This window comes from Mandrillus leucophaeus, unplaced genomic scaffold (genome assembly GCF_000951045.1).
Source record: "Mandrillus leucophaeus isolate KB7577 unplaced genomic scaffold, Mleu.le_1.0 Scaffold321, whole genome shotgun sequence".
Classification (NCBI taxonomy): Eukaryota; Metazoa; Chordata; class Mammalia; order Primates; family Cercopithecidae; genus Mandrillus; species Mandrillus leucophaeus.
Window position 1 is genome coordinate 3492406 of NW_012103377.1, and position 7652 is coordinate 3500057.

The window sequence follows — 7652 nt, forward strand, 5'->3', positions numbered from 1 at the left end:
CTTGGGAGGGGAGCCATCCCCTCTCTGTTGTGTGGCATTAATTTCCTTGGAGAGCATGCTTTCACTAGAGGATTTACCAATATCTGTCACCCTGGAATCATTGGTTCTATTTGGCCCTGCATATAAACAATAATATCTATTGCTGGCTAGAAAATAAACCGTGGGAACTAGAATGTTTTTCAACTTAACAATAACCCACAACACTTGGACCAACTATCTGGCATGTTTTTCAATGAGAGGTCATTGAGAACAGCACTGGCAATGGCCCGTTGTATCCCCCAGACCTTTCTTTTAGAGGCCAAACAGAAGCAATGATCTTTAACAGATGCACCATTAGGTTAGGCAAGACCTACATCTGAAAGCTTTGTTGATTCAGACACTCAAGACACTCAGTAATTAAGTTATGGGCCAGTGAGCACATTATCTGCAATGAAACATGTCCTTGATCAGCGATTAGATGGGTAAACATGTGACCTCATTGTCTCCACCAAAGGATGATTATGTAACAGTCTCTGGTCCTCAAACATCATGGTTATTTGCCAACTTTTGATCCTGGTAAATAAGCTGAAATCACTTGCTATGGTCTGGAAATCAGATTTTTAGGACAACAGACTCTTCCTCGGGAGGCCTGATGCATTCTGTCTGATTACAGATGTACTGGGAACTTTACAGATGCCCAAATACGAGGTGGATGGGTCATAGGGAGGTGGGAGCTGTGAAGAATGACTCAGGGGCAGTCTGGTGTCACAAGACTTTACCAAAACAAAGACATGTAAAAGATCATCTGTTTATTAAGCTTCAGAGCTTGCTTGCTGCATAAGACATAGTAAAGAGGAAGACATGTAGAAGGGCTAGGGGGAAAAAAAGGGAGGAAGAGAAACAGAATGAGAGAAAGGGAGAAGGGAGAGTGATTTACTCCTAGAGCCCTTTGGTGGGTCACCGAAGGTTTTGTGGCTTCTTTGCAGTCTAGCTGAGCAGAGGAAACCTATCTGCTTCATGCACAATCGAACACTCATCATCTATTTTCTTCTGATGTGTAAGGAGTATGTGCAGGAACTTCCAAGTACAGCAAGGATTAGAAGAGAATCTGGCTTGGGGTGACCCGAGACATCTAAATGTCACATAGTCTTGATGCACATGTGACCTGAAACTGCCCTGGGATGACTCGGGCCCCAGCCCTTCCTTAATCCCCATTTGCTCTCCTTCCTCCAGTGACATTAGCATAGCCACAGCCCTCCCACCTGCTTGCAGCTTCTTATGGGCCAGAGCTTGGTCTCTCGCTCAGACTGATCTACATTTTAACCTTGGCTGCCATATTAGAAAGAGCAATAATCACTTTAAATGGCTGCATATGTTTTCAAAACTAAACCCACGGCAAAATCAATAGGCCATGAGCCCTGATCCAGCACACGGCCATGTGCCATTGGAGGAAAGGATACTACGCTTTCCTTTGCCCAGACACTTCCAAAATAGTCTACTGGAGTTTTGATAAGCATTTTTGAGGGCTACATTGAGGACTATACTTGATGAGTATATGGAGGACTATTTTATATTAAAAAAAGACCAACAATGATTTAAAAATTAATCCATACTATATAGTGATTGAAGTCATGATTTAAATCATTTTGACTTAATTTCAGTATCTTCCATAATCCAGATTTCTCTATCTAAATCAGAAGTTACGATTCAGGCCAAAGTCCAGTGTAGTTAGCACACCAATAAGCTTTTCTTTTCTTTTTGGCTTCTGTCTTAGTTTGCTTTCCCCAGCACCAGACTCTGAGATGAGGGTTCAAGTGAAGGTAGCTTGTTTAGGCAGGAAAGGAAACACCAGTAGGGAACTGGGGAGGTGAGATGAAGCAGGGAAGGCAACTGGAGGGAGGGGCTGTGAAGTCAGATATGACTATGGGTAACAGGCTTAATCTCACCAGGGAAGCTCTGGGAGTCTGAACAGAACATACACCCCAGAGTGATCTCAGCTGAGGAGTGAGGGAGCTGAGGTACTTGTGTACCAACTCCCATCCTTCTTTTATTGAGGACTACCTGCAACACAGGGCAGGCAAAGTGTGCTTTGTGGGACACGGAAAGCCGTTAACAAGGAATGCAGTGGTTGGCAGTTTGGAAGCTGGGTCGTGTGCACTGAAATGTAGTAGCCAGGAGGATATGGGTGAAGTACAGGGCCCATGACAACTTCTACGTATAAATGGCAAAATAAAATACTTATTGTAGCAGATCACAGTACACATTTTCTACTGAAGATGTCACTTGCTAAGCATATGTCATTATTTTAATTCAGGAAGTGAATCAACGTGAATTATTCCTGGTATTTTCCTACTAAAAATTGGTGAGGGGTCTAATACCTGATGGATAGGGAAGTGGCATACTTGTTTTTGCCTAGCAGAGCTCCCATTTTGGAAACAGTATTGATGATGAAAATAATTAAAAAAATAGAAATTTGAAAGAACATCCTATGTCATATAATTCCACAAATATCTCTCCCCTCCTGCATATTTTCCAAACTACATTTTCATCATAATGATGTAGAGATAAAGCCAGGGAAGCATATATTTATCTATCCATGTATCTATATTCACCTAATATCTTTCTGTATAATAACATTACATGGTTGTATTACTAGCTCTTTCACATACTATTAACATATAAGATTACCATTATTACAAAGGCTTGTTTTTATTTTAAAAAATAGATGTGTCCCTAAGAAAACAGTTGATCAGATCCAAATGTCCCTTTGAAAAAGCGGCATGTTTTAATCTATTAGGATTTTTTGAAGGCTTCAATAAAATATCCTTATGGTTAAATCCCACAGTTCAAAAGCATACCAGACTTTCCCTCACTCTTATTTGTGCAAGTCATTACAAAACTGTACACGATTTGGGACTTAAGTATTAGTTCAATGAGAAAGCATCCTTGAATAAATTGATGAAAAGAGCAAAAGAGAAAGAGGACTTGAACAGAACATGTAATCAATATCAATGATTTGGTCGCCCGCTAGGCTCTGCAGTGATAAGGGCAAATGAGGTAATGGCATCGAGAGAGAATTAGGAAATGAAACTATCAGCAATGGAAATGTGGTTGAATAGATTGTCATATGATGTCCTGGGAAGCCCTGGGCTTGAAGGGCAGCGAGCAAGTCTTTCCAGTTGAGCAGCTTCCATACCATGGTGGTTTGGAGGTAATGGGGACATAGAAAAGGTAGAAGGCAGTTTCACCACTGTAAAATGTAAAAATATCCTAAAAGTGGCAGAAAGATCTAGGTGTCTCACAGTATGCATTCTCCCCTTCTTCCTCAGTAATAAAACCCCTGAATTTTAACTGACTTCTTACCAAAAGGAACAACTAAACAGAAAGCCAATTCTCACACTCTACTCCCACCTCTAGAGTCAGATCAGCATGTTCTGGGGGCCAATCACCAAGTCTCCACAGAAGAAGAAGGCTTACATGCCAAAATTATTGCAGGTTGGTGATTTACAATCTATAAAAATCTGGGAAATATATGTGGAAATGGATTCTGAAGTGCTAGACCGAAAATGAAAAAAACCTACACCTCTATATTGGGATGAATTAATCAATATGGGTCCACTTACCAGATATTCTTGATCCAGTAGGCTAACTTGAGGCTGAAAGTAGTTCTAATAGTTTACTTGGTTGCTTGGCTAAAACCTGGAGTCAGTTGTGGCTTATTATAAATAAAGTTGAGATGCAAGAAATTCATTTGCAATAACTCTAAAGACTTACGAACATAGCAATGTTTGAGTTGATTCATTTCCACATTTACACTGATAATGTTAGTTGAGAACCCCCAAAAGACAATTCCTTCCCTCATGGCCTTGAGAAATTAATTGGTGAGGGGAGTGCCTCTTCTCTGTCAACCAGAATTACTGACAGGAGATAATATGTAGAAACAGGCTTCATGATGTTAATGTGTTATGAGTATCTTGACATGATGGAGACCAGCAGGCAGTACTTAATTCCAGAAGCAAGATGATCATGGTTCCTAGACTGAAAATTAGAAGAGTCTAAGCCACAGGGATGTGTGGCAGTAATGGATTGATCATGGGATCCCCAGGTGTGAAGATCCTAGATAGTCTATTAAGCCACTAATTTGGATTCTGTAACACCACCACTACCATTCCATATCTGATGAACAGAGGTTAGACATATGCCAAAAAATAAAAATACCAAGTTGGGACCTCTCACTTACTTCTAAAACCTGGTCCCCGAACTTTCAGACCAGGGCTCCTTGAGTGAAAGGGAGGCTATGTGCTCCAAGAAATAACACTGCAAACACTTCCTCAATTCTTTCTGGATCTCCCTTCTAGCCCTCATCAGTGAGACTCTACTGGGAGACTCATTTTACCTTAGTAAATGTGCACTGGGAAAGGGAAAAGTGTACATCTTTGGGGGATTATTGGACACTGGCTCTGAGATCTCACTAATTCCTAAGGACCAAGAAAGTTACTGTGACCCATTAATCAGATGGACAGAAGTTAAATGGAGTTTGGACAGGAGTCCACCTAATGGTAGGGCCTGTGGGACACTGAACCCATCCCAGGGTTGTTTCCTCAGTTTCTAAATGTTACTGAAACATTCTCAGAAACTGTTTATGGCAGATTGTATTTTCCAAAGATGGTGGCAATGATATCTACAATCTTGATGGTGTTCTGAATGTGACTTTAAGACTCCCTCAGAGACTCCCTCCCTCAGTGGAGTCTATTTCTCCACCCTCTTGAATCTGAGAGGGCTCTATGATTGCTTTGATCAATACAGTAGGATAGAAATGACATGGTGTCAGTTCCAGGTGTAACCCTTATCTGGCCAGGCAGTTTCTGTTTCCTGACTCTTGGAAAACCGCCACCCTATAAGAAGTGAAACTGCTCTGAGACCACCATGCTGTGAGAAGCCCAAGTCTCAAGGAGAGTCTTAGAATATAAGATGTCACATGACAGAGAGGCAACTCTTATTTGACTAATTGGTTTGACAATGAGGATGAGCTTTTTTAGATTGCAGTATATGGCAGGCATCTTGAATGAGCTAAAGCTGCACTTCCAAGTTTTTAATGACAATAGAATTAAAGCATGTGTTGAAATGAAAGTTCTTTAGAAATAATAATGTAGTGACAAATACTTAATGAAAAAAACTTGTGCTAACTTCTCTAAGTACATTAGGCTAAACAACCTGCCTGTTGAGAGACCAGGTATGGTGGCTCATGCCTATAATCTCAGCACTTTAGGAGGCTGAGGCAGGAGGATTGCTTGAGGCCAGAAGTTTGAGACCAGCCTGGTCAACATAGTAAGACCCTGTCTCTACCAATAAAAAAGAAGAAAGAAAAATGGTACCTGTTGGAGAAAAAAGATACATCATTAAAAATAATTTTTGGTTGATAGATTATGTAACATTTAGCATATACTCAGCAAGAGTTCAACAAATTGAGTGACATTTGCATAGCAAAACTCCTCCCTTCCTATATACATACTTGTAAAAGCAAGGTTTCTCAGTGCTTATGTCTACAATAATGTGCCAGTAATATCAAAATAGGGCAATATCAAAGTCATATCAAATAAAATATAAATATAAGGCACCTGCCTTCCAAGAGTCTAGAAGCCGGAACTGCCTAGTCATTTAAGGGTTATTCCTGGAACTGGCACGATAAAAATAGGAATAAATTGCTGAATTGTTGCTGAACCCTGCCTCATTCCAGCAATAAGTCCTATTCATCCATGAATACATGAACTAATTTTTAAAAGTCAGCCCATCCATATTACTAGGAAATGTAATTTCAATTCACTTTTTATATTTAATGATTATTTATCAACATTTATACTTGCACACTGTTTTTGACAATTGTGTGCAAATAATAACTGTAGTGATAATTCAGAAGAATGTTTTTAACACTTAGAGATGAAATTTAAAATTCCAGTTAATATGATGGTAATTATGTCAGGTGATGGATATGTTAATTAGTTTGATTGTGATGACCATTTCACACTGTTTATCAAAACATGTACACCACATATATACAATTCTTATTTGTCAGCCATACCTCAATAAAGCTGGAAACAAAAAAGAAAAAAATTCCAGCTGATAGTTATATATAAACACACACACTGAGAAGTATGATAGAGTACAAATAAAACTATAAAAATTATATACTTATTAGCATAAAATTCTATGGAAATTCAAGTCCAACAAGATGTAAAACTTTAATACAAAAAGCTTGTTTTAGGCTGAGCATGGTGGCTCACGCCTGTAATCCCAGCACTTTGGGAGGCTGAGGCGGGTGCATCACCTGAGGTCAGGAGTTCGAGGCCAGCCTGGCCAACCATGGCCAACATGGTTAAACCCCGCCTCCACTAAAAATACAAAAATTAGCCAGGCGCAGTGGCGGGTGCCTATAATCCTAGCTACTACAGGCTGAGGCAGTAGAATCGCTTGAACCAGGGAGGTGGACGTTGTTGCAGTGAGCCGAGATGGTGCCACTGTACTCCAGCCTGGGTGACGGAGTGAGACTCCGTCTCCAAAACAAAACAAAACAAAAGCTAGTTTTGGTATTTTTTAAATTAATTAAATCATGATATTTTGTTGATTGTCTAAAGAAAATGATGGAGAAAATGTTAATAATGCAGATTAAACTTAAAACCGCATTCTATCTGTAGCCATTAAATTGTGGATAGCACAAAAATTTGAGAAAATATTCTTTCAATATTTGAAAACTCATCTGATTCTGTAAAGCAGTAACTCATATCATTGATGAACAAATGAAGTTCAGTCATATATCTTCATTTTTTTAGTTTCTTCTTACTTGTTAATGCAAACAAAATTATCAACCAATATCCTTGTCATAACTATACTCATTAGTTAGCAATATGAGTAACTTTTTGGCCAAATTGGGTAGTAGGCAAGCCTTTATTTGCAGTCTGGTTTTGTCAGATCATTGTCGAATTGCAAACGTGGGTTGGAGAAAAAAAATTAACAAAAGTGATCTTTGACAGTCACTTGGCTCTATGGAATTTATAATATTTATAATAAAGAACATCATAAATGTTTTTTATGATGTAAATTTTGCACTAAATATCCTTTACATTAGTAAAATTTATAATTAATGTAATCTTTTTTTCTAGAGATCTGATAGTTAAACATTTACCAGCATATCACCACAGCCAGCCAAGATGGGACTGAAGGTAACTGCAATGAAATGGGTGAAAAGAAACTAAGTCAGAATGAACTCATTATCAGGAGCAGAAACTAGGACTACAGGCTCTACTCAGATTTTCTTCCTTGCTGTGCCGTGTACATATTTTCACATTTTGAGTGATTTCTCTTTCTTTCATCTTCCTTTACATCACTATTGTATATTAGTGAGCTGGTGGTGGAGAAGGGATCGTGACAGAAATAGTATCCCTCCGACATCTTGGATGAGGAGCTACAAAAAGTGATGAAATATTGGATTATTTTATTTGGGACTAGGGTAGTTTGCATTATTTGAAATGGGAACATTGCATATATGAGAAGATGAATCTTCAGAGATGTTGACCAGCCAAAGGGGTAGAGAGTTCAGTAAACCTTGCAGCTTTTTCTATGTCTGGGAATGATCCACAGTGTAAGTTTTGGAGATGAGAAGAGTCCTGCTGCCTACT